Below are 12,338 nucleotides of genomic sequence, written 5' to 3'. Positions count from 1 at the left end.
GGGCGCCTGATACCAATGCCACCGGCTGTTACAATGGTGGACCACGTGTCCAATACGACGGCAGTTGAAGCAATTGGGACGGTCATCAGCAGTCCTCCAGTCGGCTGGATTGGGAGTACGGAACGGCGACCTTTGACCTTGGGCGTGCGAAAGTGAGGAACGACGATCGATCGGCTGGTAAGGAGCTGCGGCGCATACAGAGTCCAGGCCAGCATTGGAGAGTTCCTGATGAATGACAGCCTAAAATAGTGGCACCATCTGGGAGTTATGGTCACAGGTAAGGCTGCACGTAGAAGCCGGAGACAAGGCGTCAAGTCCACGTTGGATGATCTTCTCGTGTTTTATCGTGAGCGGCGCCGATTGCTCAGGTACGTATTCGCACCACCACGTTGCTGCCATGTTTGCAAGTCGAGCGAAATGATGCCAATGCGTCGACTTTTGGCCGCGTCAAAGCACTTGCACTCTTGCATGATGGCATCGACGTTGTCGCAGTCTTTGCAGATTAGCAGATTGAAGGCATCTGCTACGCCCTCTAACACGTGGCCCAGTTTCTCAGACTCCGTTATGCTATAGTCGGCATTGCGGCAAAGGGCAAGCACGTCCTGTATATAAGTCAGGTATGACTCTGTTGCTGTCTGCGCACGAGATACCAGCTCCTTTGCTGCTGCCTTTCTACCTGCAGACTTGCCGAACAGGGAACACATCTTTTCGTTGCATGCATTCCTTTCATTTTCCTTGCATGCATGGAGGCATTCTAGCTCCAAATTTCGTCTTCGTTATTCTCAAACCACACCTTCGCTGTTCCTTTGAGGCAAAATAATATTGCCACATGCAGTGGCACAGCAAGGGGACTAAAGAAGAAGAGAACGAGGTTCGTCTCGGCATCGCGCATCAATGGTTTCGTTTCGTGAAGGACAAACGCCTGGATCCCCATTCAGTGTGTATACTTCAGCAGAGTATACGCGACAATTTGGTGGAGGTGCTGGGTACACCCAACTTATGCAGGAGACCCCACTGGGCAGCAAGAACCTCGCACAATTGGAGTTGACTCCAGTTCACCGCACAAGCCGGCGAATCCGAGGCCTCGCCCCAGAATTTGGAAACCTCCCGGAAAAAGTGATGACTACGACCACTGCGACGTCTACGGAAAGGGTGACACCGACTTACCTAACGCTGCTGAACCCCCAAGTGCCGACGGCTTTTCATGGCGACATATTTGAAGACGTGGAAGACTGGCTGGCGGAGTTCGAGCGCGTGGCTGCGTTTAACGAGTGGGACAACAACGCTAAACTCAGGAACGTCTACTTCAGCCTCCAAGATGGTGCTCGCACGTGGTTTGTGAACCGCGAGAGTGCTTTGTCATCCTGGCCTGAATTCCAGCGCAAGCGACTGGAGACTTACTCCAGCCCCGATCGCCGGGAAAAAGTGGAGTGAGCCCTTCAGTCACGCGTCCAAAAGCCCAACGAGAGCGTCACGATGTACGTGGAGGACATGACGCGTCTCTTTCAGCGTGCCGATCCGAGCATGTCGGAAAAGAAGAAGGTGCGTCATCTGATGAGAGGCGTAAAGGAACAGCTCTTTGGCGGTCTTGTTCGGAATACGCCCAAGACTGTCGCGGAGTTCCTCACCGAAGCCACCGCAATGGAGAAGACGCTTCAGCAACGGTCGAACATGTACAACCGACAAGTAAATTCCGCCTGCACTCCGGATACTGCACTCCGGTTTGCCGACATGATGGTCTCATCCCAGTGATTGTTCTTACATGCACGCTCGTACAGGGGTAGCCAGTCCTCGATGTCGACGGTGTCAGTCCCGAAGAATGTGACTGGGTCTTTTAGCTGATCCAGGACGACCGTTGTCGTTGCAGTCGCCTCGGTGGTCGCCGACTCCTCATCCACCATCGTAGAGACAGCCAAGCTTCGGCCACTGCGGAGCTCCGTTGTACAGTGTGTGTACCCCTCACCTCCACCAAAATGCCACGGGGATGAGAGTAGCCGAAAGGGATAAGAAATTGCATTTACAAATACATACAGAGAGAGACGGCTGCCAGCTAGATACAACAACACGAGCGCTACTCCGATCGTCGTCTTCACCGTCTTTCTGCCGCATTCTTTTGTGCTCGGCAGGAGATGCAAGCTTCAGTGCGCGGGTATAGCTCCTAACAATAGAAAGTATATTTTGTTTACTTTCAAAGCGATCAGTATTGCCTATCATGACATGCTTTTTTTGCAAATTGGCTAACCACATACAGGAAGTGCGCAAAAGTAGACAAAGTTTCGGCGGGGCCGAGCTAACGCAGCGAAAGAAGTTATCCGAGCAAGGAGAGTGGTGGCGGCCTAAGCAATTCGCGCGCCAAACCTTGCAGCTTTCGGTCGCTGGCCAAAACGCGCCGGCGTGCAAGAGGGATTTAAAAATGATTCCAAAATATATCCTCAGCGAAAACGAGTTGGCGCAGCGATGTCGTATACGTGCCCTCGGCAACATTACATTGCTTCACGAGAACTTCGCTTACACGCGAAGAAATTTATTGTCGCCGGTGCAACTCCGAGCGGCCGTGACAGCAATTCGCAGGCTGCCATCTTCTATTCCTTTCGGAACGAAACCGTGCTCAACTTGTAACAAGCATGTAACGCCCCCTCGGGCATAATCTTCGTTGGCCCGCCAGGCTTGGTGGCCCGCCAGGCTCGGTAGGCAACACTGCACCGCAAAAACACCGAGCACATCTGTTCGGCGGTCAGTCATCGTGCGTCACCACCACGCTGCGGAGCGTCCGTATAACAGAAGGTGCTTCGAGCCCTCCCTTGTGCATGAACCCGGGCGGATCGTGACACTGGCGACGAGTACCCACGGATCGTCCCACGCCGCCGCGAGCTGCAAAACACCGCCCCCCGTTGCTGGCGCCATGCCGCTGTAGGGAAGGCTCGAGCTGTTCGAGGGAGATGGGTCCGCCTGGCCAATTTATGAGGAAGAAGTGCACGTGTTCTTCCGGGCAAACGACACACCCGAGGCCAAACAGCGGGACATTTTCCTGGCCAGCTGCGGGACCCGCGTCTTCAGTCTCCTGCTCGACCTTCTCAAGCCAACCATGCCGCATGTTAAGACGCTGCCTGAGCTGCTCGCCAACCCAGCACCGTCCACACTAATTGAGCGTTTCCGCTTCAACAACCGGAGCCGCCGGGAAGGAGAGACCATCGGGCAGTTAATTGCTGCGCTACGAGGGTTAGCGAGTGCCTGCGCCTTCGGGGAACAGCTGGACTCGCTGCTCTGGGACCGTTTCTTCTGCGGCATCAACAACATCGCCATGCAGACGCGACTCCTGGAGCTTCCCGACCACTCACTGGACGACGCCGTGAAGGCAGCGCTGGCAATGGGAGCTGCCGTCAGGGACGCCGGCAAGATTGCCCGTGCGACCGGCTCACCGTCGGCGGCAGCGGCGGTCAACAAGTTGGTGACAAAGAGCAGTACCTGGGGTCGCTGTGGCGGTGGGCACTCCCCCTCACAGTGCCAGTTCTCTCAAACACAATGCTTTACGTGCGGGAAAACTGGGCACGGGTATGCCGAACGGGGAGGACAAACAACGGACAGCAGCAGCAGCCTGGTTCAAGCCCAGATGCCACACTAGCCCGCGGCCAAGGTAGCCGTCGCAAGGGTACGTGGCGGGGGCTTGCCCTAACAGGCCCGAGTTCTTCCGCGGCCAGGCTTCACGGCGTGGCCGAGGACCCGCCGATTTTCGACATGTGGTACACAGGCCTTGTACCGTCATCTGTGCCGCCGTACATGCTGGCCGTCAAAATCTGCAGGCACCCCATTTCCATGGAGCTGAACGCAGGGGCCAGTGTGTCTGTCACGGCCCGGAAACTCTTCAAGCGTACTTTCCCCAGCGTGTCCGTCGAGGCTTCGGGCGTGATGCTGCGCTGCAACTCCGGGCAGCTCTCCCAGGTCCAGGGTCAAGCACAGGCCAGCGTTCGCTTTGGCGACAGGGACAAAACCTTTCCCCTCTTCTTAACCAAGGTGTCGTCGAAGACGCTGCTGGGCTGAAACTGGATTCATGCACTGAGCGTTCGTGTGCCAGAGTACCAAGAAGCCAGCCTGCATGTCCTGAAAGACGTTCCCAGCCTCCTGACCAAGTTCAAGTCCCTGTTCCAGCCAGGGGTGGGCACATTCGCCAGCACGACGGCTGGCATCTATGTACATGAGGAAGCCCGGCCATGTTTTTTCAAGCCTCGCCCACTGCCGTTCGCCCTAAAGGATGGGGTAACCCAGGAGCTCCAACGGTTACAGCGAGAGGGCATTCTGGTGCATGTCAAGACGTCTGAATGGGCCGCTCCCATCGTACCTTTCAAGCGAGACGGCAGCGCCAGGATCTGCGGGGATTTAAAGGTTACCATCAACCACGTCGCAACCGTCGAGAAGTACCTGTTGCCCCGTATTGAAGCTCTCTGGTCAGCGTTGTCCGGTGGACAGAAGTTCACCAAGCTCGACCATAGAGATGGTCACCAGCAGCTGGTGCGCCAGGTTGCCTCACCGCAGTATGTCAAAATATCGACAACTTTGGGGCTCTTTCAGTGCACGCGCTTACCGTTTGGCGTGGCCTCAGCCTCAGCCATATTTCAGAGGGAGATGGACAATCTCTTCAGGGGCATGAGGCACGTGGCGGTGTATTTGGACGACATCCTGGTTACTGGCAGCGACGACGGGGACCAGCTGCAGAACCTGCACAGCATCCCGGCACGACTGCAGGACGCCGGTATCAAGCTTAAGCTGGAAAAGTGCATTTTCTTGGCCCTCATTGTTAAGTACTTGGGACATGTCATTTCCCATGCTGGCCTAGCTCCGGCTCCCCTCAAAGTTGATGCTGTGCTCAAGACGCCTAAGCGCCAGAACAAGGAGGAGCTTCAGACCTACTACCTCGGCCACATCAACTTCTACAGGAGTTTCCTGCCCAACCTGTTGCAGCATGTACAGCTCTTCTGCTTCTAGATGGTTACCAATGGGTTTGGAAGAAGAAGCAGGACCGGGCCTTCCAGCGCAGCGAGGAGCTAATCACCTAGGCTGCAGTGCTGGTACGCTTCGATCCTGCCGAGCCTGTCGTCCTGACCGTAGATGCGTCGCCTTACGGCGTGGGAGCCGTCCTGGCGCACCGGGACAAGGATGGCCAGGAACGACCTGTGTCGTTTGCTTCTCGCCGGTTTCATGCTGCAGAGCAACGTTACAGCCAGCTGGACAAGGAAGGTTTGGCCCTCATGTTCGGTGTCGAACGCTTCCCCCAGTGTTTGTGGGGCCGGAAGTTCGAGGCGGTCACGGACCACAAGCCGCTGTTGGGGCTGCTGAGGCCTGACAAGGCAGTTCCTGTGCAGGCAGGAACTGCCTGCACAGGAACTGCACAGCAACCTCGAGAGGTACGCTGGGCCTTGAGGCTGGCAGCTTACAGTTAACAGCTGGTTTACGGTCCAGGAAAGGACCTGGGACCTGCTGATGCATTGAGCCGCCTGCCCCTGCCAGAGGTGCCTGATGCTGTTCCAGAACCTGCTAAAGATTTCATGCTGGAGCACGCGTACCCGGAGGTGCTCTCCAGATCTGTGGTATTGCAAGCGACCAGCCGAGACCCACTCCTGCCTCAGGCGGGCAAGGCGGTGTCCCGTAGTGAGGAATCGGTTCAGCAGGCCTATAGCCGCAAGGCCACTGAGCTGAGCTTGCAGCAGGGCTGCCTACTGTGGGGTTCCAGCGTGGTGATCCCAGAAAGTCACCGGTCCAGGGTCCTGGAATTGCTGCACGCGGGCCTTCCTGGCGTGGAAAAGATCAAGATGGTGGCCCGGTCCTATGTTTGGTGGCCTGGCCTGGACTAGGACATCGCTCGCATGGTGCAAAGCTGCCAAAACTGCCAGGAGCATCAGCGGGCCTCGCGTCATGTGGAAATCACCCCTTGGCCGTTCCCACAGAGACCCTGGTCCCGCCTACATGTGGATTTTGGGGGACTCTTCAAGGGCCATTACTTCCTGGTGGTAGTGGACGCCATTTCAAAGTGGGTGGAGGTTCTACGTGTCACCACTCCATCAGCAGGCGCGACCATTGCAGCGCTACGACAGGTCTTCGCCACCCAGGTGTTGCCGGACGTCATCGTGTCCGACAATGGTCCTTTCGCCAGCACAGAGTACCTGGCCTGGCTGACGAAGAACGGAATCCGCCGGATGATGGTGGCACCGTACCACCCTGATTCAAATGGTGCAGCCCAGCGGGCGGTGCAAACCATCAAGGACAAGCTAAAGAAGAGTCAGACTGGGGATTTCCGTACGCAGATTTCCCGGAGACTGTATCAATACCGGACCAGGCCCCACGATGTCACTAGCCGGGCCCCCTGTGAGCTGCTGCTGGGTCGGATGGTCAAGACACCCTTGGACGTCTTGCATCCGGACCTCCGATCCACAGTGCTCCTGAAGCAGCTGAAGCAGAAACTGGCTGCTGACCAAGGATGCTGTCCCGGGCTTTTGCCGGAGTCGGGAGCTCCAGTTTTCGCCAGGCACTTCCGTCCTGGCTCATCCTGGTCCACCGGACAGGTGGTGCCTTCTGCCAGCAGCTCATCGCTGCTCGTCCGCATGCCAGATGGGGCCACGTGGCACAGACATGCCGACCATGTGAGGCCTCGCCTCGGGAACTGGCCAGCACCCTCGACTGCAACTTCAGAGTATCAGCCCGCAGGAGGACTAGCGCCAACACCAGCTGCTTCCAGCGGAGCACCGCCTACCTCGTAGGCGGCAAACGTTCCCAGTGGTACGGCGCCTACTGGACTGGTGTCGAGCCCGGCACCACTCACAAAATCGACCACTACAGACTCTCCGGATGGAGCGAGGCTGGCTCAGGCAGCACCCGGCGTTGCCACACCTGGCCCGTCAACACCGGTGCCCAGGCGGAGTAATCGACGGCGGACGCCACCGTACCGTTACTCGCCTGGGCAGCAGGTACCGTCGACCCGGCTACGGCGGAGGTAGAGCCTCGCACTTTGAACTTGGACGTTTGTAGTTGGCAAAAAAACTGGGGGTAAGGGGGTGTAACACGCATGTGAGGCCCCCTCGGGCATAATCTTCGTTGGCCCGTCAGGGTTGGTGGCCTTCCAGGCTCGGTAGGCAACATTGGTCACTACACCGCAATAAACACCGACGAGCACAGCTGCTGGGCGGTCAGTCATCATTCGTCACAACCACGCTGCGGAGCGTGCGTCTAAGGGAGGGTACCTCGAGCCCTCCCTTGTGCACGAACCCGGGCGGATCGTGCTCCGACACCCGCTAAAGAATTAGTTTTGTTCGGCCTATTATTGCATCCTTAATGCGTACACGACAATTTGATCGGAACTTTCGCAGTGTAATAACGTTGCGTGGTATACAGGTAAAGTGGACCCAGCCTGAGAACAATTTGTCAAATAGCGGAAGGCTGACGGCAAGAAAGCTGTAGAATAGAAAAATATGTTTGTTTTGTTAATCATGCATAATCAATGTGTACACATCATAACTGATAAGAAGTTTTATGAGTTTTGTTGATGTCATTTGGTGAAACGATGAAGTGGGCGCGGCCCAAAAAGCTTCACCAATCATGCAGGGCTAATGGCAGAAATGGAAAAGAAATATATTGGCATAGATTTATGTTATAGTACTCTAGGTTACTGCAATATTAGGTATGTGTTTCTCTACTTGGCCTTAATGCCACCAGGTGCGACCACAATCCGACTGCTCAACTTTACGCCTCCGCTAACGCGGTAACAAATTACGGAGTGTTACGGGCCAAAACTGAGATCTGAGTACGAGGCACACCGCAGTGGGGGACTCCGGAATAGTTTCGACAATCTGGGGGTTCTTTAACTTGCACCTAATACTAAGCTCACGGGTGTTTTCTCATTTTGCCCCCATCGAAATGCAGCCGACGTGGCTGGGATTCGATCCCGCGACCTCGTGCTTAGCAGCCGACCACCATAGCCACTAAGCAACTAAGGCAGCTACCAACGCGGTAATACGCTTGCGTATACCAGACTACATGACACGCTAAAGCTATCTGGAATGTCAAGTATTCTGAATGGCTGAAAGTTTCTCATACGAACAGTTTTAGCGTTAGAGCTTTTGCCATTCAAATGTTTCCTCCGTACGTCTAGTGCTGTCGCTGCTCAGTCGTAACGGCAACTATCCTCTTTATTAATTGGTCGGTCTGCGAGACCCTTCTGGCCCCTTAGCGCGATGGGCCTTGCATTTATAAGAGTTTGAGTTTCTGGTATGCTACAAGAGCGCTAACCTCCACGCTTACGCTGACTGCATGTCGCACTTTAATCGGCCGACTCTATGATGCGAACAGCTTAGATCAGTATCTTGCCGTAATTGATTCTCCGTTTCCTGACCTTGCCACTTTCTGGACAAAACAGCACGGCGACCGCAGCTTAGATCACTCATTCGTTTCCGCTAGTGTGAGTGGGAGCCAAAGCTGTTTGTGGTTCACGACGATTTCCTTTACACGGAAGATTATCTTGGCCGATGAGACGGTTTGTTTCTCGTCCTTCCACAGACCTCACGCTTTCACGTCTTTCGCGTCATGCACAACGACCCAAGCAGTGGCCCCATAGGTTTCGCAATAACGTTCCACTGCATTCTACTGGCCCAAGCTGCGACACGATACCGAAATACACGTTACAGGTTGCGAGAAATGCCGACGTCGTGAGTGCCGCACGAGTAAACCGCCTGGACTTCTCCGTCTTGTGCCGCCTCCTCATTCCCCATTTCTTTGAGGCCCATTTCTACAATCACCCAACGCCAACCGATGAATAGTCGTACTCGTCGATCATCTGACCTAGTACGCCGAAACAGCAGCAATACGTGCTACAACGGCCTTAAACATTTCGTAGCTTATGGTTCGGTTTGTTATTCTGTGCCATGGTCGTCCACGCGCCGTCATCAGCGATCGGGGACTTCAGTTTCTCGCTGACGTCGTCGAGAAGATCTTCCGTTTCCCTGCCAGCTTTGCCATGCCACTCGATATGAACACAGACAATGGCTTTGTCGAACGCACGAACACGACTTTCACGAACATGCCATCTATCTATGTTGATTCTAAGCCGAAAAAGTGAGACGAAGTGTTGCCTTGCATCACTTACAGGTGCAACTCCGCGAAGCGTGAAGCCACCGACTACTTTCCCTTCTATCTTCTCTAAGCTCGCTCCCCTCGCAACTATCTCGACGTTATTCTTCGTTTTACTCTGGACGTTGATACTTCGGTTGCCGAATCAATATGCAGCACGGAAGAGACCCGTCGTATCGCCCGGCTACGCACTTTGGCATCCCAGCAGCGCTCAAAGTCGTGCTACGACACGCGCCATCAACACGTTTCTTATGCTAAAGGTGACCTTGTGTAGCTGTGGATACCGCACCGCACCGCTACTACGGCCTGTTCGTTATTCTTGACCGCATCCGGGACGTTGTGTATGTAATCTCGCGTCTGACGAGTACTGGTCACCGCTCGACTCACGTTGCATGCATGAAACCTCATCACAATTGATCCCCTTATTGACTAACCCAGTGGGCATTGGCTGCAAACGGGGAAATGAAAATCACTAAGAGAAGGTAGAAGAGTGCAGCAAGTGACTTTGTAGACGGCGTACCGTGAGCTAGCATCTCCATCTTCAAATAAACGCCACCCATCGTCACAATATATACATATATATATATATATATATATATATATATATATATATATATATATATATATATATATAGCAAACCTCACTTTGTAGACTTCAGTGACCTCTACAAAAATCTTTTTCTTAAAACCCGTACATTATATATAGTCGGTAGGACATGTGGCTTGGACATGTCTTGGCCCACCGTGGTTATTTTGTGGTTATGGTGCTGGGTTGCTAAGCACGAGGTCGAAGAATCGAATGCCGGCCACGGCGGCCACATTTCGATGGGGGCGATATGCCGTATATCTATGTTTAGGGGCACGTTAAAGAACCCCATGTGGTTCAAGTTATTCTCGAGCCCCCACTTCGGCGTGCCTAATAATCAGATCGTGGTTTTGGCACGTAAAGTCCCAACTTTTTGTTTGTTTGAAAGAGTTGGCTACAGAGTAAGGGCTGCATATTGGCGCTACAAGGAAACAAATATTTCAGTTGGATGGAGTATGAAGTAGCGGCCGCTGGATTCCTTCGTACTCTCTCGAACAGAAGTCCTTGTTTCCTTGTCGCGCTAATGTGCGGTAAGCGCGCACGCACGCACGCACGCACGCACGCACGCACGCACGCACGCACGCACGCACGCACGCACGCACGCACGCACGCACGCACGCACGCACGCACACACACACACACACACACACACACACACACACACACACACACACACACACACACACACACACACACACACACACACACACACACACACACACACACACGCACGCACACACAAGCGCACGCACGCACGCACACACACGCATATATATATTTATATATGTATTGATGCATGCATATTGCGTGTTAGATGTGGATGATGCACGCGGGCGCCCCGACGAAAACAACGAAAGCTATCTGGCTCTCGAGCTGTCGGCTCAACTGGCCAGCGCTGCATTATATTTTATAAATATGCTTTGTAAATTGTCTCCAGTTTTTAATCCTTCGTTCGCGTAACATTTTGGTGGAGGGTGCCGTTCCCCGTCCAAGCCACTGCGCTCCGCAGTGTCGCGCCGTCCTGCTTTCCACCATGGCTCCCGATGACACCTCATCTGCTTCTACTGCTTCGACCCCGCCAACAACGTACGTTACGGTTACCAACCCCTACAATCCTGCCATATTCTCCGGCCAAGATAATCTCTACGTTGAGGAGTGGCTCAACCTGCACGAGCGTGTTAGCCAAAACAACCGCTGGGACCTTACCATTATGCTAGCGAATGCCCTCTTCTACTTGGGCGGAACTCCTCGTGCCTGGTTTCGGACAAACGAGGACGAGATCTCTAGCTGGAATGCTTTTAAGGAAAAGCTCAGCGACCTCTTTGGAAAAATCACCGGTAAGCAGCTGGCCGCTAGAAAAGAGCTTGCTACCCGAGTTCAGTCTTCTACTGAATCCTACGTCTCATACATCCTCGCTCTTTTCCGGAAAGTCCAAGACAAAAGAGCCGAGGTTGACAAAGTCGGCCACGTACTCAAAGGGATCGCGGACGACGCGTTCAACTTGTTGGTCTTCAACAATGTGCCCACCATCGACGTCATTATCAAGTAATGCCGCTGCTTTGAGCTCGCCAAAAGTCGCCGCGTCTATTCACAGTTCTTCCGGCTTGCTAACACAGCTGCGACCTCGTCTTGCGTCGACCTTACCGCTTCACCACCCTTAAATGAGCACGTCACACGTATTGTTTGCCGCGAACTTGAGGCTACAAGTTCTGCGCTGTTCCATTCACGCCCACTTGACCCCACCGTTGACCAACCAGCTCCAGCGATCCCTCCTATTCAGGCAGTTGCTTGCTACGACAGCAAGAATTTGCCAACCTCGGTTTTGCTGCTGCCTGCTCCGTCTCCCGACCTGACGCCAGACCGGTGCCGACAGCTACGCTTCACAGTGATCTGTATTCCTCTCCCAGATACCGCAATCCTACCGAATAGAGAACTCCGGACGACAAACCCATTTGCTGCTGTTGCCTCCTCTTTGGCCCCGTCGCTCGTCCCTGCCGCACCCGCACCTCCTAGACGTCACCGTATTCGAGCTCCTTTTCCCCGTCTCCTCACCCATATGCCGACCCGCGCTGTTACTCGCCTCGCCATATGCCTTGTACCTCAGGCGTATTCGTCGATGACAGTCGTACTGCTCGCTCACCGTCACATCAGCGCCATGGGTTCCCATCGCCCCAGCCACGCCGCTATTCGTCGCCGACCAATTATGGACCCTCGAGGACGGAAAACTAGATCATGCAGCTCCGGTGGGTAGTGCTGCGTTATCTTCGTCGTATCGAAATCCTCCATTGACGCTCCCAACGAACCAAAACTTACTTGATGTTCACATCGACGGTGTCCCTTTGACGACATTAATAGATACTGCAGCCCAGGTTTCCATAATGAACCGTCGTCGACTGAGGAAGGTTTTCACGCCTCCTATTACTCGAGCCGCACGCATGGCCGATGGTAGCACTGTGGACGTCACTGGAATGTGTACTTCCCGTATTACTATCGCCGACTACCTCCTTCCTGTTCTTTTTAGAGTGCTGACCAATTGTCCCCATCACCTAATCCTCGGACTCGACTTTTTTACGGCGCATTCAGGTTTGATCGACTGTTCTGCCGGTACCCTTTGCCTCGAACTTCCTCTACTCGTGCATAT

The sequence above is a fragment of the Dermacentor andersoni genome, chromosome 8, assembly GCF_023375885.2.
Source record: "Dermacentor andersoni chromosome 8, qqDerAnde1_hic_scaffold, whole genome shotgun sequence".
In the NCBI taxonomy this organism is placed as follows: domain Eukaryota; kingdom Metazoa; phylum Arthropoda; class Arachnida; order Ixodida; family Ixodidae; genus Dermacentor; species Dermacentor andersoni.
Note: the sequence above shows the minus strand (reverse complement) of the source record.